This window comes from Pezoporus flaviventris, unplaced genomic scaffold (assembly GCF_033815535.1).
Source record: "Pezoporus flaviventris isolate CSIRO_AGI_PZ_B2104156 unplaced genomic scaffold, CSIRO_AGI_Pfla_v1 ptg000116l, whole genome shotgun sequence".
NCBI classification, from domain to species: Eukaryota; Metazoa; Chordata; class Aves; order Psittaciformes; family Psittacidae; genus Pezoporus; species Pezoporus flaviventris.
Window position 1 is genome coordinate 1,948,880 of NW_026892664.1, and position 22,972 is coordinate 1,971,851.

The window sequence follows — 22,972 nt, forward strand, 5'->3', positions numbered from 1 at the left end:
TTGTTAAACATTCTGCTATACATTAGAGCATAGAAATCAGCTGGACAAGTTATGTTGATGCAGAAACCTGTCCATGTATATAATTGTACTTAAACCCATTTAGGAAATTCTTAACAACTGAGTAAAGCAACCAAACATCGCCCTCAATTTATAACTGGAATTCAGTACAACTCTGTTTGTTGGCACAGCAGCAAGAGGTGAGCACAGCACTCTGAGAAAGATGGACTGACTTTATTTACGGGGTGGAATGCATCTCGATCTGTGCACAGCCATCTAGCTCCGTCTCAGTGTGTTGTGTTAGGTTGGATATTTAATTGCAGGTGCGTGTATATTAGCTTCAGTGATCAAGTGCCGTTAGAAATCCTGTGATTGAGTTTACAAATGCAAACTGCTGCTAGCTGGCATTTGTGATCCTTTAGATGAATACCAGGCCTGAGACTAAGATGGAATCCAGCTGCATGCAGACTGCTCTCGGAGAGGGAACTTAGAAAGCAAAGAGATCCAATCTGAACCTCGTGACTCAACAAGAGGGTCTCCCTTATTCCTTTCTGTTTGCAGTTTCTATACACATGATTTCAGTTCAATGCTGTATAAATCACTTGAATCCAGTCCTGGATAAATCCTTGCCAAGTCTGACACAATCTCTTTTTGTAGATGGTGGAGTGGGGCCTCGCCACCAAATCCTGAGGAATCCTGCTTTTAGAAATTCACATTAAAATCACTTTTGCTGGTATGTGTGGAAGTGATTCTTTCAGCAATCCTAAACAGTTTCACAAGAGGCATGGGGGATTTCTCTGGGAAACACGTTCCAGTGTCTCACCACCCTCACCGGAAAGAATTTCTTCAGAGAACATGGTTTCTGTTTCACTGCAGACAAAGGAGGCAGGAGAGAAGGGGTGGGGAGCACGCACCCCAGCCCCGACTCCACACAGGGCAGCGAGGGGTGCTGCTCTTCACTACAGCACAGCTGGGCTGAACTGAGTCAGTGCTTACACAGAAACCTGTCCTTGTCCCTGATGAAGCTCTACAGGCCACAGGCTTCTCCACAGGTACCAGCCCATCTGTTTTTCTTGTCACGTCTTGCCCAGTGTCACAAGCTGTGGCACAAGGGGAGGCCCTTGTTGCTGTTTCTCCTGGAACACAGGGAAGTAGAATATGAAATACTTTTTTTAATAATGAAACCCATTCCAGTGACCACGGAAAATATGGAACAAGATGCTAGAGCCCTACAGGATTTACCAGGAAGAGCAACAATTAACTAAAACTTCCCTCCTGTGCTGTTTCCTTTCCCAGCCCATGGATACTTTCCTCAGTAACTGGCAAGTGCACATGACACAGCAAGAGATCTGTGTCAAGCAAGGCCAGGCAAGGCAAGGCAATGCAAGACAAAGGAAGGCAAAGCAAGGGAAGGCAATGCAAGGCTAGGGAAGGCCAGGCAAGGCAAGAAATGGCAAGGCAAGATATGGCAAGGCAACTCAAGGCAAGGCAAGGCAACTCAAGGTAACGTAAGGCAAGGGAAGGCAAGGCAAGGCCAGGCAAGGCCATGACAGGCCAGGCCAGGCAAGGAAAGGAAATGCAAGGAAAGGCAAGGCAATGCAAGGCCAGGCAAGGCAAGGCATGTCCAGGCCAGGCTAGGCCAGGAAAGGCCAGGCAAGTCAAGGCAAGGCAAGAGAAGGATAGGCCAGGCCATGCCAGGCAAGGCAAGGCAAGGCCAGGCAAGGCAAGGTAAGGCAAGGCTAGGCAAGGCAAGGAAAGGCATGGCAAGGGAAGGGAAGACATGGCAAGACAAGTCAAGGCAAGGAAAGGCAAGGCATGGCAAAGGAAGGAATAGCATGGCGAGGCAATGCGAGGGAGTGGAAGGCAAGGCATGGCAAGGCAAGGGAAAGAAATTCATGGTGAGTTGAGGTGAGGCGAGGCAAAGGTAGGGTAACAGAAATAAAGACATAGTGAGGGAAGGCAAAGGAAGGCAAGGGAAGGCAAGGTGAGGCAAGGCGAGGCAAGGCGAGGCAAGGCGAGGGAAGGCGAGGGAAGGCGAGGGGAGGGGAGGAGAGGCGAGGCAAGGCAAGGCGAGGCAAGGAAAGGCAAGGAAAGGCAAGGAAAGGGCAAGGAAAGGCAAGGAAAGGGAAAAAAAGGGAAGGCAAGGCAATGAAAGGGAAGGGAAGGGAAGGGAAGACATGATGAGGCAAGGGGAGGCAAGGCAATGCAAGGCAAGGCAAGGCAAGGCCATTAAAGGTCAGGAAAGGCGAGAAGAGGTAAGGTGAGGCGAGGCAAGGCAAGGGAAGGAAAGAAAAGGTAAGGCTAGGCATGGCAATGGAAGGCAAGGCAAGGGAAGGGAAGGCAAGGCAAGGCAAGGCAAGGTAAGGCAGTGCAAGGCAAGGCAATGCCAGGCAAGGCCAGGCATGGTAAGGCAAGGTAAGGCAAGGTAAGGCAAGGCAAGGCAAGGCAAAGCAAGGCAAGTCAAGGCCAGGCCAGCCCAGGAAGGGCAAGGCAAGGCAAGAAAAGCCCTGCAAGGCCAGGACAGACCACATCAAGCAGGGCAAGGTCAGGCTAGGCCAGGAGAGTCAAGGCAATGGAAGGTACGGAAAGGCAATTCAATGCAAGGCAAAGAAAGGCCAGGCCAAGCCATGCCAGGAAAGGCTAGGCAGGTTAGGTCAATGCAAGGCAAGACCAGGCAAGGCCAGGCTAGGCCAGTCCAGGCCAGGCAACACATGTTGGCACACACACAGAGTGTGTTTTACCCACCACCGTTTTGTCTGATCTCAAAAGTTAAGCAGAGTCAGGTTTGGGTCTTGCTTTGCCTTTTCTTTCCTTCCCTTCCCTTCCCTTGCCTCTCCTTGCCTCACCTCTCCTTGCCTTTCCTGGCCTTTAATGGCCTTGCCTTGCCTTACCTTGCCTTGCCTTGCATTGCCTTGCCTCACCTCGCCTTGCCTTGCCTTGCCTCCCCTCGCCTCACCATGCCTTCCCTTGCCTCGCCTCGCCTTTCCTTTCCTTGCCTTTCCTTGCCTTGCCTTGCCTTGCCTTGCCTCGCCTTGCCTTGCCTCACTCTGTCTTTATTTCTGTTGCCCTGCCTTGTCTTGCCTCACCTCGCCTCACCATGAATTTCCTTCCCTTGCCTTGCCATGCATTGCCTTGCATTGCCTCGCTTCACCTCACTCTGTCTTTATTTCTTTTGCCCTGCCTTGCCTCGCCTCACCTCGACTCACCATGAATTTCTTTCCCTTGCCTTGCCATGCCTTGCCTTGCATTGCCTCGCCTTGTGTAGCCTCGCCTCTCCTCACCTCGCCATGACTTTCCTTCCCTTGCCATGTTTTGCCTTGCCTTGCCTTCCATTGCCTCGCATCACCTTGCCATGCCATTCCTTCCTTTGCCACACCTTGCCTTTCCTTGCCTTGATTTGTCTTGCCGTGTCTTCCCTTCCCTTGCCATGCCTTGCCTTGCCTAGCCTAGCCTTGCCTTGCCTTGTCTGGCATGGCCTGGCCTGTCCTTCCCTTGACTTGCCTTGACTTGCCTGGCCTTTCCTGGCCTAGCCTGGCCTGGACATGCCTTGCCTGGCCTTGCATTTCCTTGCCTTTCCTTGCATTTCCTTGCCTTTCCTTGCCTGGCCTGGCCTGTCATGGCCTTGCCTTGCCTTGCCTTGCCTTACCTTGAGTCGCCTTGCCTTGCCATGAGTTGCCTTGCCTTGTCTTGCCTTGCCATTTCTTGCCTTGCCTTGCCTTGCCTTCCCTAGCCTTGCATTGCTTTCCCTTGCTGATGGAGCAGGAAGAGCTCTTGGGGAGCCCAAGGGCCGGGGCTGTTGTGCTGGTGTGGGGAGATGGGAAGGCATGGAGGGGGGGGGGGGGAGTTCAGAGCTCTCAGGGTGTCCTGGGCGGGGTAGCAGGGGACACAGGGGTCCCTGCAGGGAGCTCCCCTGCAATGGCACAGGGTGGGGCTGCCAGGCTGAGAACAGCCCATGGGAAAGGTCTGGGTGGGCAGGAGCTGGACAGGAGGCAGCAAGGGAGGACAGCAGCATCGTGGGCTGTATGAGCAGGAGCACGGCAGGAGAACAAGGGAAGGGATGCTCTGGAATCCTCCATCCAGGTTTCACATTCCCAACTCAGGAACGCTATTGGCAAGCAGGAGTGGGTTTAGTAATGAGCCCTCAGGTCAGGAGATACTGGAGCACGGTGCCTGTGGGGAGAGTTTGGGGGAGCTGGGCTTGTCCATCCTGGAGAAGGGAAAGCTGATGGGGACCTGAGATCTTGCGAAGGGAAGGCTGTTGGGGACTGGCTGCCTGTACCGGCAAGGAGGACATGGAGAATACAGAGCCAGGCTCCTCACCATGGTGCCTGGTGGGAGGACAAAAGGCAGTGAGGGATAGTGACAGAGGAGAGGTTCAGGCAGGACAGAAGGAAACCTTGTTCCCATCGGCTCAGGCAAGGGCTGCATCAGGTCACCCAGAGAGGCTGTGCAGTCTCTGGCCTTGGGAATTTCCAGCTCAGCCTGAATCAAGCCTTGAACCACTTGCTCTGACCCTGTTCCTGGTGGGTTTGACTTGAGACATCCTGGGGTCCCTTCCAACCCCTGTTCACTTCTGATCCGACAATGATGGGCTTATGAAGGGTCACAAAGATGCTCTAAGGGCTGGAACACGTCTCCAATGGAAATAGGCTGAGAGATGTGGGTGCTCAGCCTGGAGAAGAGAAGGTTCCAGGGAGACATCTTAGCAATCTCTCCATATCTAAGCAGGGCCTACAAGAAATGTGGAGAGGGGTTTTTGCAAGGGCCTGCAGTGACAGAACAAGGGGGAATGGCTTTAAGCTGAAAAAAGGGAGATTTAGCTTAGACATTCAGATGAAGTTGTTCCTTTTGAGAATGGTGGGACACTGGCACAGGGTGCCCAGAGAAGCTGTGTCTGCCCCATCCCTGGCAGTGTTCAAGGCCAGGTTGGATGGGAGTCAGCTTTGTTCTGAAGCAGTGCTTTGTCCAACTCTGATGTTCACAAGGGATGACAGATGAAATCCAACTTCATTGTAAGGTTCACTACTTGTACTCATGACTCAAGTGAGTCTGGGCTGCACAAGAGAGGCTCAGCATGGCCTTAGAGTCATTTGGACTGTGTTATTTATTTACTGGCATAACACTGCTGAGGTGTTTTTTGATTTTTTTTTTGGGGGGGGTGTGCTATAAAACATTCTTTGTATGACAAAAAATCAGAACAATATTGACACAAGGAGAAGTTCTCAGCTCCTTGTAGCTTAGTGCAGAGCAAGGAGGGCTGCAGTGTCCATCAGTCCTTTCCCATTTGCCCTGTGCTTACACCACTTGTGTATGCTGCCTTCACACACAAACTGATCTTAAGAACACCCACAAACACCTGTCCTGTGCTGAAAGCAGGGCAGCATGGTTTCAAAGGGCAGATCACGGAGCTCTCATGGGGAGAAGCAAAGGACTGTGCCCAGCAGAGCATGGCCAGCAGCCACCTCCAGTGGCAGACCCCAAGAGAGCTGCCTGAACGCACCCTCCCCAGGGCTGGGCTGCACTTTCCCCCCACTCCCTGCCCATCCATATCTCTGCTGCCTGGAGCTGTCCCTGCCAGGAGCTGCTGCTCTGTGCCCACCTCTGCTCCCTCTCAGTGCTCCCAGAGCACATGCCATGGGCTGTGTGCTCAGCTCTGCCCTGCACACCCTTCCTGGCAGCAGGGCTCTGCCCAGGGGCATCTCTGCCTCTGCAGGAACCTCACACCTGGCACTCAGTGGATCCATCAATGGTGAATGGAGAAACATGGTCACCCCCTGAAGAAAGCCTTGAGAGCTTCTTAACTCTTCAGTTAGTTACTGGTGGCAATGAGCAGTGTGTAGGGAGGTGAGAGAGGGTGGAGGGAAGTCAGCAAGAAGCAAGGTGATGGTTCAGGGCTTTAACAAATCCTTACAAGCATGACGGAGCCCAGCAATGGAAAGCAGTTGGTGTCGGTAGGTGGAGGAGGAGTAGGTGTTCCTGGAGTGTGGCTGCAGGCCCTGGACAGACCAGAGGCTATCTGAGAACTTTTGCTCATGGGAACATGCCTCAGCGTGGCACATGGGGAATGCCCACTGTTGGGGGTGCCTGAACGCTGCTCATCATGCCCCATGAGCCCACCTTCCTGTCTCCCTCTCCTGCACTACCCAAACTTGCCTGGAATGCAGCATCCATCCCTGAGCCTGGGGAATGCAGGAACCTCCTGCAGTGAGGAGTCGCTGCTGCAGGGGAGGTGCAAAGCTTCTGTGAGACACTTGTGAGTGCGGGCGGAGAGCGGGGTTTGTGCAGCAGAGAGGGTGCTACAGGCAGGAAGCTGTCCCAGGTGAGGTGCCCTGTCCCCAGAGCATGGGGTACCTTGCACCCAAGGACACCACATTCTTGCCAAGAAGTTCTCAACCCAGGCCATTGGCTTTTCCCACTGCTCTCCCATGGTGCTTAGTTCCCTAGACTGATGGCATCACCCGTTCTTCTGTAAGTCCCCTTTAGATCAGCTTGCTGAGGGATAATCACTCCACCTCCTGAATTGCCACTATAGTAGCAGCCTACAACTACTTGAAATGTGGCTGCAGAGATGATGGAGGTTTCCTTGCTAGCAGGAAGAGAAGGAAACCTCTACAAAGTGCAGCTTGGAAGGTTCAGACTCAAAGTTAGGAAAGAGAAATGTCTCTCAAAAGGTGGACTTGTGGTGCAAGAGGTCACCCAGAGGGAGTCTGGCTCAGCCCATGGCTTTGTGTTTCAAGGAACAGACAGCCATGGGTGCAGAGATGGGACTGAAGGTACAGAAATGCCAGGTGAGAGCTAGATGGGAAAGCAAGATGGGGGTCAACAGCCTGAAGGGAAAGAGGTGCAGGCATGGGCCAGTGTAGGACAGCCTGCAGCAGAGATGGCTGAGGGTTGTGGCATGGCTGAAAGGCCCAAAAGAACAAAAGGCCTCTGTGCCCTGGGCTATGGCAGTTGCCTCTTTCCTCAAGGCATATAAGGAGAACTTTCATCCTCAGGATTTCAGGCTCTGCTTCTCCAAGGGCTGTGGTCAGGGCTTGGCCTTTCTGCATCATCAAACAAACCAAGGGTTTTCTCACCATCAGACACCTGCACTTTGCCTTTGTCTCCCTGTAATCACAGCCTGCAGTTACTTGCTTTAACGAGTCCCTGGGGAGACTTTGTCAGCAGCAGCCCTCAGTGGGGCCCATTAATGCTGAAGGCACTTGGGGCTTTATTTCTGAGTTGGACTTCTTGAGAGGTTTCCTCAGTCTCCTCTCAGCCCCTGAGGTTCACGGACTCAGCCCAAATACACCATGGGGCTCATTAAACCCTGATGAGCCATGTCTCACCGTGTAGTTTTTGTCAAGTCTTCCAGATTGTCTTCCAGGGAACTGGGGAGGTTTCCGAGTGCAGGAAGATTACAAAGGGCATCTGATAGAAGTTATTTGAAAGGGTTATTTGAAAGGAAAATCTACGAAAGATGAGAGGAATGAAGGACGCGGTGTAACAGGCAGGACAGTGGCAGTGCAGTTACAGGGGAAGATCGGCTTTCCTTTGGGATCCCCCTTGTGAAAGGTTATTGGATTGGCAGAGGTCTCTTGGGAGAGAGGACAAGGACATGTTGCAGTTACCTTTGATAAAGGTGCCAAGGGCAACCCAGGGGAGCCCAGGCTGTACAAGCTGCCTTTGGTGAGGCGTGTGCCAGCATCAGAGTCCTCTTGGGTGACATCTCTGGGCACCTAAAAGCCGTCCGAAGGGTAACTGCTGCCTGGCCAAGCTGAGAGCGTGCAGTTGTGCGTGAGGAGGCAAAGAGTGGATGTGGTTTCCCTCAGCTTCAGCACAGCTCTTGGCACGGTCTCCCTCAAGGCTGCTGTAACCAAGGGGTACACCACAGACATAACAATCCTCCTGTCCTTCTACTTATCAATTAGTTTAACTGCAGCCCATCCTGGACACCTGCCATTCCCAGATCCCCCTTATCTCTGTGTTCTTCTAGCCTGTTTTTCTTAACTCATTTTGTACTAAGGTCATAAGGGCCTAAAACTATGGCAGCTATAATGGTTTATCTTACATGAGAAAGAATTCTCAGCCTGTTCTCTAGCCGTGCTCTTTTTTTTTTCTGTGTATCATGCACCTCAGTAATTTTCCATTGCTACTGTTACAAAGCCATCAAACAACATTACTTAAAACTGATTCTAAAGGTATATATATTTTATTTTGTAATGTTTTGCCTCCCCCCTTGTCTCAAATTTCCCCTTTTTATGTCCTTTTGCAAATTCTTTTGCAACATTTTTTATATTACCATTACCATCTAAAGACTTTTTGAAATAATTTCCCGTTTCTACTTGGTGCTTAATTTCGTTCCTTTGCCAATCGTCATAACTGATCATAGACCATTTACAACAGCAGAGGGAACATTGTATCATACCACAAGTAATCAATAGTAAAACAAATAACATCAATATTCCTGCAACCGGTTGCCTCAACCAGGAGAGGTTCAGGTAACCATGAAGTTATTTTTTTCCATATTTCTTCAAAACCCCAGGAGGTGCCATCCATGGCCATTTCATGAAATATCTTAGTTTGTTTCCAAATTTCCTCCAGATCTGTTTTGATTCTGCCACTTCAGTCTGTATAGGAACAACAACTTTCATTGATTATGGAAGAAACCCCTCCTTGTCATGCCAATAACATGTCTAGAGCTATTCAGTTTTGTAATACCACTTTAGACAGGCTGGTTATCTCTTGTTGTTCTGCCTGAATTATATCAATGTTTTTGCTTTCCATTTCCTCTATGGTTGCTGAGATATTTACAATTGCCTTCTCTAATTCACTTACTCCCAAAGATGGAATTAGCCCTCTTACAAAACTATGAAATGCAGTGTGCCATTCAATAATAGGGTTAAACCCTCTCTTAATCCGTTTAGCAAAACTTCTAATCCAGGTCCCAGAAGGATACCTGTTGATAATAGTAAAATTGGGTATTACAGCACCTAAGGTGCATGCCTCCTTCCAGCTGGGGGGCAGAGTCTTATAAGCATTTTCTCCACATAACCAGTACCTTTAGGAACAGGCCATCACTGAACTACAATACCATCTATATTAATAGCACGATCGCAATTTGAATGGTGACCTACATCTGTGGCATTGAAACAAGCATGATCTCCTACCCTGGTTCCTGGTGTAATACATCTTTGTGCACAGGTGTAATGTTTATTACCTGGATTAGGATTAACTATTCCAAAGTTTAACCTTTCCTTCGAATACAGATTGCTAGTGTTCTGTTCACCCACAAATTTGTCCATGAGGCAGTGTTTGGAATTGGAACTCCAATTAATGGGAGATCCAGGCTTTCTCCTGGTTTAGGCAACTGTGCACACACCCAATAGTCAGTACGATTAAAAACATTAGTAATATTCTGCACTAACTTCAGGTGTAAGTTCTGGTCCCAAGCTTGTGCTCCAGTTATCATATGAGTCCAAATTATGACCGACGCAATTTCATACGTAAGGGTCCTGAAGGTTCGATCCGCCATGTCTTCTGTAGCTCTGGTGCTTTCTTAATTCTTGAATGATGTATCCAAGCAGGTTGTTCCTTTATCTTCACTGCTGTAAAGGTGGTCAGTAATATTGTAGGGGAGTCGTAGAAGAGTCATAGTGTTGTAGAGGAGGCATAGAGGAGTCAGATGGCTAACAGACGGCTCATAGAGCAATCTTAGGAGTCATAGTAGAGTTACAATGGGGGTCATAGAGGGGTCATAGAGGCATCATAGTGGCATCATAGAGGTGTCATAGAGGAGTCATAGAGGTGTCTTAGGGGAGTCATAGAGGAGTCATAGAGGAGTCATAGAGGTGTCATAGAGGAGTCCTAGAGAAGTCATCCAGGAGTCCTGGATGAGTCATAGAGAGGTCATAGAGCAGTCGTAGAGGAGTCATGGAGGGGTCATAGAGGACTCATAGATGGGTCATTGAGTGGTCATAGAGGAGTCACAGAGGGGTCATGGAGAAGTCATAGAGGAGTCATAGAGGTGTCATGGAGGATTCATGGAGGAGTCATAGAGGAGTCATGAAGGAGTCATACAGGAGTCTGAGAGGAGTCTTGATGTCAAAAGTCACAGAGGTGTCATCGAGAAGTCATAGAGCAGTCATACAGCAGTAACAATGTAGTCATAGAGGAGTCATGGACAAGTCATAGAGCAGTCATAGTGACATAGAGGAGTCACAGAGGTGTCATAGAGGTGTCCTAGAAAAGTCAGAGAGGAGTCACAGAGGAATCAGAGAGTCATAGGGCAGTCATAGAGAAGTCATAGAGTCATAGAGGAGTCACAGAGGCTTCCTAGAGGTTTCATAGAGGTTTCATAGAGGAGTCATAGACGGGTCATAGAGGCGTCACAGAGGCATCATAGAGGTGTCATAGAAAAGTCATCCTGTCCAAGACTCATAGAGGATTCGGAGAGGAGTCATAGAGTCATAGAGTCATGGAGGTGTCATAGAGGACTCATAGAGGAGTCGTAGAGGAGTCATAGAGGAGTCATAGTGCTATAGAGGAGTCATAGAGGAGTCACAGAAGAGTCGGGGGCTCATTGACGACTCAGAGGAGTCATAATAGTCATAGTGGAGTCAGAGGGGTCATAGATGCGTCATAGAAGCATCATAGATGTGTCATAGAGGAGTCATAAAGGTTTCATAGAGTTATAGAGGAGACATTCAGGAATCATAGGGGAGTCATAAAAGAGTCATAGAAGAGTCATAGAGGAGTCACAGAGGAGTCAGAGGACTCAGAGGAGTCATAGAGGACTCATAGAGGGGTCATAGAGAAGTCATAGATGAGTCATAGAGGAGTCATAGAGGAGTCATAGAGGAGTCATACTGTCCTAGAGTCAAAGAGGGGTCATAGAAGAGTCATAGTGTCATAGAGTCATAGGGGTGTCATAGAGGGGTCATAGAGCAGTCAAATATCAGTCATAGAGGAGTCATAGAGGAGTCATAAAGGAGTCATAGAGCAGTCAAATATCAGTCATAGAGGAGTCATAAAGGCGTCATAGAGGAGTCATAGAGCAGTCAAATATCAGTCATAGAGGAGTCATAAAGGAGTCATAGAGGAGTCATACAGCATTCACAGGGGAGTCATAGAGAGTCATAGAGAAGTCATAGAAGAGTCATGGAGGAATCATGGAGGTGTCATAGAGGAGTTACAGAGGAGCCATTGCGTCATAAGGGCATAGCGGAGTCATAGACAGGTCGTAGAGAAGTCATAGAAGTTTCATTTAGTGGTCATAGAGGAGTCATAGAGGGGTCATGGAGGAGTCATAGAGAAGTCATAAATTCATACATGTGTCATAGAGGAATCAGAGAGGAGTCACAGGAGTCATAGAGTAGTCGGAGAAGTCATAGTGGAGACATAGAGGAGTCATAGAGTAGTCATAGAGGTGTCATAGAGGAGTCATATAAGTCATGGAAGAGTCATAGAGGAGTCATAGAGGAGTTATATTGGAGTCATAATGGAGTCATAGAGAAGTCATGGAATAGTCATGGAGGAGTCATGGAAGAGTCATAGAGAAGTCATAGCGGAGTCATGGGCGTGTCATAGGGGACTCATAGAGGAGTCATAGGGGAGTCATGGAGGAGTTGTAGATGAGTCATAGAGGAGTCATACTGGAGTCATAGAAGAGTCCTAGGGGACTCATAGAGGAGTCCTAGAGGATTGTCCTGGGTTCAGCAGTAGCAGTCATGTTTTTTCCTTTGTGTTAGCTGGTGCAGTGCTGTGTTTTGACTTCTAGTTTTGAGAACAGTGTTGGTGAAGCCGATGTTTTCGGTTGTTGCTAAGTGATGTTTACCCTGACCAAGGACTCTGTGAGGCTCATGCTCTGCCAGGGAGGAGAGGAAGCTGTGAGGAAGCAGAGACGGGGCGCCTGACCCGGGCTAGCCGGGGAGGTATTCCATACCACAGCACGTCATGCCCGGGGTGGGGGGTAACTGGGAGTGACCCGGAAGGACAGGAGCTTCCGGGTGGAACTCGTTTTCTTGGCCGGTGGTATCGTATTCTCTTCCCTTGTTATTTTCCCTTATCATTGTTTTAGCTGATAGTAGCGGTGGTGATTTGTTGCTGGACTGTTCTTGTCTCAACCCGTAGGAGTTGCACTCTCTCGATCCTCCTCCCCGTTCCTCCGGGAGCGGGGAAGGGGAGAGCCCCGGTGCAGGGAGGAGGGGGGAGACGAACACGGACCTTGATTGTTGTCAGCTTGGCACCACTCACTGGGAGTGAGTGAACAAGTTACCTGACTGGGTTTAAACCACGACAGTTCTTTTTGGCGCCCAACGTGGGGCACGAGGGGTTGAGATAAGAACAGATCTGACTGGATTGATAGTCACTCGTCACAGTGCTGATTTATTGTCTCTCAAGGTTTTTCCTCTTGATCTCACAGTTTCAGTATACCATATCTTACGTCCATCCGGTATTGGCTGTATTAGTGTTTTTCAAGTGTGGGGCTTGGGCTAAGGTTTTTATCCCATTGTACTTTATGGTAATGACTTGTAATACAATAGAATCATTGATCATGAAACTGATCTGGCTTATGTTCCCAGTGTGGTCACCACCTTTATACTTTGGGAGGTATATGATGGAGGTGCTTAGCAATTACACATCTTTTTTCTCCTTCTCAGGTGCTCAACCTGTGAAGGAGACATCCTTTTACCCTCCTAGTCGTCCCCCCAGACCATTTACATTTGAGAGTTTCGAATTTTTTAAATGGCCTTTTAATGCTCTTGAGACTTGTTTGCTGATGGTGATGGGAATCACCATGCTAACACGCATACAGAGTGTGTTTTGCCCACTACTGATTTCAAGAGTTAAGCAGATTCAGGTTTGGGTCTTGTCTGGGGTCAAACGACGATGTAGGAGGACCGAGAGATTTTCCCAGAGGCTGGACAGCCATGAGTGGCAGGGTGTGTGGGATAGTATGGGCAAGTATCTAGGTCAGTGGGCCCCTCCAGTACTTTGGAATTTCACTACCGAACAACTGCAAAATCCAGAAGAATTAGTAAAACACTTAAATGAGGTGTGTGGTCATTCTGGCCATACCAGAGATGGACAAATCACGGCAACGTGCTGGGGCTTGGCCTATGCTTACAGGGCCTTGTTCAACACTATCCAGCACCTTCAAAAGGAAAAGAATGTCGGCGGATTTGAGGGCAAAGCGACAGTCGCTACTCAAACTTTGGCTGCAATGAACTGCGCAGCTACCCCAGTGGCAAGTACAGCAGCTGCTCGAACTTCAACTGCAACAGACAGCGCGGTTACCCCAGCTCCAAGCACGGTAGCTACACCACCCCCAGCAACAAGTACAGTCGCTACTCAAACCACAGTGATAATCACTGCAGCCAAACCAGAGGACCAATTCGTACCAATATCAGTTGCCCCTGTACGCAAGAGAACAAGCAAAAAGGAGGCAAAAAGGGTGAAGCGAGATGAAGAACCAATGAATTCACCACCCGGTCCAGAATCTGATCAGGAGTCATCCTCACATGACGAAGAAGAAGAAGAAGAGGTAACTTCTCGACCTCGGACCTCAACCGAGCTGCGGAATATGCGAAAAGATTTTACCCGTCAACCAGGGGAGCACATCATCACCTGGTTACTCCGATGCTGGGACAATGGGGCCGATGGTCACGAACTAGAAGGTACAGAAGCCAAGCAGCTGGGATCACTTGCTAGAGAAGGGGGAATTGACAAAGCAATTGCAAGAGAGAAAAAGTCCCTCAGCCTTTGGAGGAGGCTCTTGGCAGCTGTGAAAGAAAGGTTTCCGTACAAGGACGATGTTACGAGTCGTTCGGCCAAGTGGACTACTATAGACAAAGGCATCCAGTCTCTGAGGGAATCGGCCATCGTAGAGATGATCTATCACATCAAGCCGAATAACGGAGATACACCTATAGATCCAGATGAAGTTGAATGTACACGACCCATGTGGCGAAAACTTACACGGAATGCACCGTCATCATATGCCCATTCATTGGCAACAGTGACCTGGAATGACATAGTACCACTAACAGTGGATGAAATGGTTCATAAACTCCGAGAGTTCGAAGACAATCTCACTCCTTCCATCATCTCAGCTGTGAAAAAACTGTCCCAGGACCTCGACAAATTGAGGGACGATGTATCTGATTTATCCAGCTCCTCACGTGTACCAACACGCGTCTCAGCTATTAACAAAAGACGTCCTATTGTTCAAGAGAGGAGATACAGAAGGTATACGCCACGGGGTACCCTATGGTTTTACCTGCTGGATCACGGAGAAGACATGACAAAGTGGGATGGAAAACCTACTTCAGCTTTGGAGGAACGGGTGAGTGAACTGAAGAGGGGAGCAAGGGCCAAGACTGATCGTCCCATGAGAGCTACGGCTTCAGTTTCTGGTGAGCAGTTTCCCAGATGGAGTGGAAGAGCTGATTTTACTCCAGCTCCTGTGATAACGAAGAATAATCCCTTTCAACACGACTTAAGTGTCCAATGCTGTGACGACCATTAGAGGGGCCCTGCCTCCAGCCAGGTGGAGGTAGGGGACAATCGGATTTACTGGACTGTGTGGATCAGATGGCCTGGCACATCAGTCCCACAGAAGTATAAGGCTCTAGTAGATACCGGTGCACAGTGTACCCTGATGCCATCAAGCTGTCAAGGGGTGGAACCCATCTATATTTCTGGAGTAACAGGAGGATCCCAAGAGTTGACTGTGCTGGAGGCTGAAATCAGCCTGACTGGGAGGGAGTGGCAAAAGCACCCTATTGTGACTGGTCCAGAGGCTCCATGCATCCTCGGCATAGACTACCTCAAGAGAGGGTACTTCAAAGACCCAAAAGGGTACCGGTGGGCTTTTGGTATTGCTGCTTTGGAGACTGAGGAAATTGAGCAGCTGTCCACCTTGCCTGGTCTCTCAGAAGATCCCTCTGCTGTGGGGTTGCTGAAAGTTGAAGAACAACAAGTGCCAATTGCGACCACAACAGTGCACCGGCGGCAATATCGCACCAACCGAGACTCCCTGATTCCCATCCATCAGCTGATCCGTAGACTGGAGAGTCAGGGGGTGATCAGCAGGACCCGCTCACCCTTCAATAGCCCCATATGGCCAGTGCGAAAGTCTAATGGAGAATGGAGACTAACAGTAGACTATCGTGGCCTGAATGAAGTCACACCACCATTGAGTGCTGCCGTACCGGACATGCTAGAACTTCAGTATGAACTAGAGTCAAAAGCAGCCAAGTGGTATGCCACGATTGATATTGCCAATGCATTTTTCTCCATTCCTTTGGCAGCAGAGTGCAGGCCACAGTTTGCTTTTACTTGGAGGGGTGTCCAGTTCACTTGGAACCGACTGCCCCAGGGGTGGAAACACAGCCCTACCATTTGCCATGGACTGATCCAGACTGCACTGGAACAGGGGCAAGCTCCAGAACACCTGCAATACATTGATGACATTATTGTGTGGGGCGATACAGCGGAAGAAGTCTTTGAGAAAGGGAGGAAAATAATCCAAATCCTGCTGAAAGCCGGTTTTGCCATAAAACGGAGTAAGGTCAAGGGACCTGCACAGGAGATTCAATTTTTGGGAATAAAATGGCAAGATGGACGTAGACAGATCCCCACAGATGTGATCAACAAGATAACAGCAATGTCTCCACCAACTAATAAGAAAGAAACGCAAGCTTTCTTGGGTGCAGTGGGGTTCTGGAGAATGCACATCCCAAATTACAGTTCGATTGTAAGCCCTCTCTATCATGTGACCCGGAAGAAGAATGATTTTAAATGGGGCCCTGAGCAGCAACAAGCCTTTGAGCAAATTAAACGCGAGATAGTTCATGCAGTAGCCCTTGGACCAGTCCGAACCGGACCAGATGTAAAAAATGTGCTGTACACTGCAGCTGGGGAGAACGGTCCTACCTGGAGCCTCTGGCAGAAAGCTCCAGGGGAGACTCGAGGTCGACCCCTCGGCTTTTGGAGTCGGGGATACAAAGGATCTGAGGCCAGCTATACCCCAACTGAGAAAGAGATACTGGCAGCCTATGAAGGGGTTCGAGCTGCTTCGGAAGTGATTGGCACTGAAGCACAGCTCCTCCTGGCACCCCGGCTGCCCGTGCTGGGCTGGATGTTCAAAGGCAGGGTCTCCTCTACACATCATGCAACTGATGCTACATGGAGTAAATGGGCTGCACTAATTACACAACGAACTCGAATAGGAAATCCCAGTCGTCCAGGCATTCTAGAAGTCATCATGGACTGGCCAGAGGGCAAAGATTTCGGAATGTCACCAGAGGAGGAGGTGGTGCGTGCTGAAGAGGCCCCACCATATAATAAACTGTCAGAAAGTGAAAAGCAGTATGCCTTGTTTACTGATGGCTCTTGCCGTATTGTGGGAAAGCATCGGAGATGGAAGGCAGCTGTATGGAGTCCTGGACGACAAGTTGCAGAAACTGCTGAAGGAGAGGGTGAATCGAGTCAATTTGCCGAGGTGAAAGCCATCCAGCTGGCCCTGGACATTGCTGAACGAGAAAAGTGGCCAGTACTTTATCTCTATACTGACTCATGGATGGTGGCAAATGCCCTGTGGGGGTGGTTGAAGCAATGGAAGCAGAGCAACTGGCAACGCAGAGGTAAACCCATCTGGGCTGCTGCACTGTGGAAAGATATTGCTGCCCGGGTGCAGAACCTGGTGGTGAAGGTACGTCATGTAGATGCCCATGTACCCAAGAGTCGGGCCACTGAGGAACACCAGAACAACCAACAAGTGGATAAAGCGGCTAAGATTGAAGTGGCTCAGATGGACTTAGATTGGCAACATAAAGGTGAATTATTTTTGGCCCGGTGGGCCCATGACACTTCAGGCCATCAGGGCAGAGATGCAACATACAGATGGGCCCGTGACCGAGGGGTGGACTTAACAATGGACACTATTGCCCAGGTTATTCATGAGTGTGAAACATGTGCTGCAATTAAACAAGCCAAGCGGTTAAAGCCTCTTTGGTATGGAGGACGATGGTTGAAGTATAAATATGGGGAGGCCTGGCAGATTGACTATATCACACTGCCACCAACCCGCCAAGGCAAGCGCCATGTGCTTACCATGGTGGAAGCAACCACCGGGTGGCTGGAAACATACGCTGTGCCCCATGCCACTGCCCGGAACACCATCCTGGGCCTTGAGAAACAGATTTTGTGGCGACACGGCACCCCAGAGAGAATTGAGTCAGACAATGGGACTCATTTCCGGAATAACCTTATAGATATTTGGGCCAAAGAGCATGGCATTGAGTGGGTATATCACATCCCCTACCATGCACCAGCCTCTGGGAAAATCGAACGGTACAATGGGCTGTTAAAAACTACACTGAAAGCGATGGGTGGGGGAACTTTCAAGCATTGGGATACACATTTACCAAAGGCCACCTGGTTGGTCAACACCAGAGGATCTGCCAACAGGGCTGGCCCAGCCCAGTCAGAACTTTTACATATTGTAGAGGGGGACAAAGTTCCCGTGGTGCATATGAAGAATTTGCTGGGGAAGACAGTCTGGGTTATTCCTGCTTCAGGTAAAGGCAAACCCACTCGTGGGATTGCTTTTGCTCAGGGACCTGGATATACTTGGTGGGTAATGCGGGAAGATGGGGAAGTCCGATGTATACCTCAAGGGGATTTGATTTTAGGGGAAAACAGCCAGTGAACTCAATTGTATGCTGTTGCCTGCTGTGTAATGCTTTTATAGCCCATCAACTAGATGTCTCCAGGTCACCAGCGACTGGCCCTGACTTCCCTCCAGCCATCATCCCAACAGAGAATGAACTTGGAACATCATGGACCGAATGGACTCGGCAGCATTATAGGGATTGGTCCATGCACTAAGAAAATGATTTTTTTTCCTCTTGGCCTGTATGTATATGGATGTATATATGTGGGAGAGCGATGGTGTATTGAAAATGTGGGATCTGAGCACGACGTGAATGGTATGGAATAAGGGGTGGATAATGTCCTGGGTTCAGCAGTAGCAGTCATGTTTTTTCCTTTGTGTTAGCTGGTGCAGTGCTGTGTTTTGACTTCTAGTTTTGAGAACAGTGTTGGTGAAGCCGATGTTTTCGGTTGTTGCTAAGTGATGTTTACCCTGACCAAGGACTCTGTGAGGCTCATGCTCTGCCAGGGAGGAGAGGAAGCTGTGAGGAAGCAGAGACGGGGCGCCTGACCCGGGCTAGCCGGGGAGGTATTCCATACCACAGCACGTCATGCCCGGGGTGGGGGGTAACTGGGAGTGACCCGGAAGGACAGGAGCTTCCGGGTGGAACTCGTTTTCTTGGCCGGTGGTATCGTATTCTCTTCCCTTGTTATTTTCCCTTATCATTGTTTTAGCTGATAGTAGCGGTGGTGATTTGTTGCTGGACTGTTCTTGTCTCAACCCGTAGGAGTTGCACTCTCTCGATCCTCCTCCCCGTTCCTCCGGGAGCGGGGAAGGGGAGAGCCCCGGTGCAGGGAGGAGGGGGGAGACGAACACGGACCTTGATTGTTGTCAGCTTGGCACCACTCACTGGGAGTGAGTGAACAAGTTACCTGACTGGGTTTAAACCACGACAAGGAGTCAAAGAAGATTCTTAGAGGCATCTTAGAGGAGTCATATAGGATTATTAGAGGGTTCATTGAATAGTCACAGATGAGTCATAGAGGATTTATAGTGGAGTTATAGTGGAGTCATAGTGGAGTCATAGAGGAGTCATAGAATGGTCAAAGTGGAGTCATAGAGGAATCATAGAGGATTCAGAGAGGAGTCAGAGAGGAGTCAGAGAGTCATAGAGGTGTCACAGAGTCACAGATGTGTCATAGAGGCGTTATGGAGGAGTTAAGGAGGATTCATAGATGAGTCGTGGTGGAGTCATAATGAAATCATAGAGGAGTCATATTGGATTCATACAGGAGTCATAGAATAGTCAAAGAGGAATCATAGAGGAGTCATAGAGGAGTAAGAGAGGAGTCAGAAAAGAGTCAGAGATTCACAGAGGAGTCATAGAGTCATAGATGTGTCATAGAGAAGCCTTGGAGGAATCAGGAAGGAGTCATAGTGGAGTAATAGAGGAGTTGTATAGCTTTCATGGAGGAGTCATAGAGGGGTCATGGAGGAGTCATAGAGGGGTCATGGAGGAGTCATAGAGGAGTCATGGAGGAGTTGGAGGCATCATATTCATAGATGTGTCATAGAGGAGTCATTGTGTCATAAAGTCATAGAGGTTTCATGCAGGAGTCATTGAGGGGTCGTAGCAGAGTCATAGAATGGTCATTCTGTGGTCATAGAGGAGTCATAGATAGGTCGTAGAGAAGTCATAGGGGTGTCTTAGAGGAGTCATAGAGGATTCTTAGAGGAGTCTTAGAGGAGTCATATTGGAGTCAGAGAGGAGTCATAGAGGAGTCGTAGAGGAGTCGCAGATTACTCACAGAGAAGTAGAGGAGTGGAAGAGGAATTGTAGATTAGTCATAGAGGTGTCAGAGGATTCATAGAGAAGTCATAAGGGAGTCATAGATTCATAGATGTGTTGTAGAGCATTCATAGAAGTGTCATAGAGGAGTCATTGCCTAAAGTCATAGAGGATTCATACAGGAGTGATAGAGGAGTGATAGAGGAGTCATAGAGAAGTCATAGAGGAATCATAGAGAAGTCATAGAGGAGTCAGAGAGTCAATAAGGTGTCAGAGCAGTCAATAAGGAGTCCTACAGGAGTCATAGAGGAGTCGTGGAGGAGTCATAGAGGAGTCATAGAGGAGTCATAGAGGAGTTGGAGAGTAGACATAGTATCACAGAGTTAGAGGGGTGTCATAGAGGAGACAGAGGACTCAAAGAGGATTCATAGAGGAGTCATAGTGTCTTAGAGGAGTCATAGTGTCTTAGAGGAGTCAGAGAGGAGTCAGAGAGGCATCAGAGAGGTGTCCTAGAGGAGTGCTAGAGGAATCCTAGAAAAGTCCTAGTGGAGTCTTAGAGGAGTCCTAGAGGAGTCATGGAGGTGTTATTGGGTGTTCATAGAGGAGTCTTAGACGAGTCATGGAGGATTCATAGAGGAGTCTTAGAGGGGTCATGAAGGAGTCATAGGGGCATCTTAGGATGGTCATAGAGCAATCATAGTGGAGTAATAGAGTCAAAGAGGAGTCATAGGGGGGTCATAGAGGAGTCATAGAGGAGTCATAGAGTAGTCATAGAGGATTCATAGAGGAGTCATAGTGTCATAGAGTCATAGAGGAATCGTAGAGAACTCGTAGAAGAGTCATAGAGGAGTCATAGGGGAGTCATGGATTCATAGATGTGTCATAGAGCATTCATAGATGTGTCATAGAGGAGTCATAGGGGAGTCATAGATTCATAGATGTGTCACAGAGCATTCATAGCGAGGTCATAGAGGAGTCATAGAGTAGTCATTGTTCCGTGAAGTCATAGAGGATTCATACAGGAGTCATAGAGGAGTCATAGAGGAGTCGCAGAGGAGTCAATAAGGTGTCAGAGCAGTCAATAAGGAGTCCTACAGGAGTCATAGGGGAGTCATGGAGGAGTCATGGAGGAGTCATAGAGGAGTCATAGAGGAGTAATGGAGGTCATAGGGGGGTCATAGGGGAGTCAGAGAGTCATAGGGGAGTCAGAGAGTAGTCATAGTATCATAGAGTCATAGGGGTATCATAGAGGAGACAGAGGACTCAAAGAGGATTCATAGAGGAGTCATAGTGTCGTATAGGAGTCACAGAGGAGTCATTGAGTAGTCACAGAGGAGTCATAGGGGAGTCATAGCAAAGTCATAGCCGAATCACAGATGAGTCATAGTGGAGTCATAGAGATGTCGTAGAGGAGTCCTAGCGGAGTCATAGAGGAGTCCTAGAGGAGTCATAGAAGAGTCTAAGGGCAGTCATATAGGTGCCACAGAGGAGTCATAGAGTAGTCATAGTGGAGTCAGACTGGAGTCATAGTGGAGTCAGACTGGAGTCATAGTGGAGTCATAGAAGTGTCATAGAGGAGTCATAGCGAAGTCCTAGAGGAGTCATAGAAGAGTCATAGTGGAGTTTTAGTGGAGTCATAGAGGTGTCATAGGGGAGTCCTAGAGGAATCCTAGAATAGTCCTAACGGAATCATAGATGACTCATAGAGGAGTGTTAGAGGAGTTCAAGGGGAGTCATAGAGGAGTCACAGAGGAGTCATAGAGTCAAAGATGAGTCATAGTGGAATCATAGAGGAGTCATTAAGGAGTCAGAGAAGTGTCACAGAGGAGTCACAGAGGAGTCACGGAGGAGTCCTTGAGGAGTCATAGTGTCATAGAGAAGTCATAGAGGAGTGAAAGAGGAGTCAATGAGGGATCAGAGAGGAGTCAGAGAAGAGTCATAGAGGATTCATAGAGTTGTCATACAGGGGTCACAGTGGAGTCACAGTGCAATCACATTATAGTTATAGAGGTGTCATAGAGGCGTCCAAGAGTAGTCACAGAGATGTCATGGAGGAGTCACAGTGTCATGGATATGTCATACAGATGTCCTAGAGGAGTCCAAGAGGAGTCCTAGAGGAGTCATAGTGGAGTCATATTGGAGTCAAAGTGTAGTCATAGTGGAGTCAAACAAGAGTCACAGTTCAGTCATAGAGGAGTCATAGAGGTGTCACAGAGGAATCATAGAGTTACAGAACAGTCTTAGAAGGAGTCATAGAGGAGTCTTAGAGGAGTCAAAGAGGAGTCAAAGAGGAGTCATAGTGGAGTCAAACAGGAGTCACAGAGGAGTCACAGAGGAGTCACAGAGTTATAGAGAAGTCCTACAGGAGTCCTAGAGGAGTCAAAGAAGAGTCATAGTGGAGTCAAAGAGGAAACATAGTGTAATCATAGAGGAATCAAAGAGGAGTCACAGGAGTCATAGAGCTATAGAGGAGTCATAGAGGAGTCATAGGAGAGACATGAATGAATCATAGTGAAGTCATAGAGTCATCAAAGAGGCGTAATATAGGCATCAGAGAGGAGTCAGAGAGGAGTCAGAGAGGAGTAGATGAGTCATTGAGGAGTCATATTGTTATAGAGGAGTCATAGAGGAGTCATGAAGGAATCATAGTGGAGTCATAGGGGAGTCATTGGGGCATCATAGAGGCGTCATAGAGATGCCTTAGAGGAATAATAGATGAGACATAGAGGGGTCAATGAGCGGTCATAGAGGAGTCATAGAGGTGTCATAGAGGAGTCGGAGTCGAGTTAGAGAGGAGTCAGAGAGTCATAGAGTAGTCATAGTGTCATAGAGGAGTCATAGATTCATGGAAAAGTCATAGAGGAGTCACAGAAAAGTCATAAAGAAGTCATAGAGGACTCAGAGAACTCATAGAAGACTCGTAGAGGAGTCATGGAGGAGTCATGGTGGAGTCTTAGATGAGTCATAGTGGAGTCATAAAGGATTCGGAGAGGAGTCATAATGACATAGTGTCATTTAGCTGTCATAGAGGAGTCATGGAGTCAAGGAGGAATCAGAGAGTCATAGAGGGCTCATAAATTAATAGAGTGTTCATAGAGTCATAGAGGAGTCAGAGAAGTCATAGAGGGCTCACAGTGGAGTCCCGGTGGAGTCAAGGTGGAGTCATAGAAGAGTCATAGAGGAGTCATAGAGGTGTCTTAGAGTCATAGAGGAATCATACTGTCATAGAGGAGTCATAGAGGAGTAATCCAGGCGTCATAGAGGCATCATAGAGGCATCCAAGAGGAGTCATAGACGCGTCATAAAGGAGTCATAGAGGAGTCATAGAGCAGTCCTAGAGGAGTCCTAGAGAAGTCATAGTAGACTCAAAGAGGAGTCATAGTGGAATCATAGAGGAGTCACAGAGAAGTCATAGAGGAGTCATAGTGTCATAGAATAGTCAGAGAGGTCAATAAGGGGTCAGAGAGGAGTCCTTGAGGAGTCCTTGAGGAGTCATAGAGGCTTCATAGATGCATCAGAGGCATCCAAAAGGAATCATAGACGAGTCA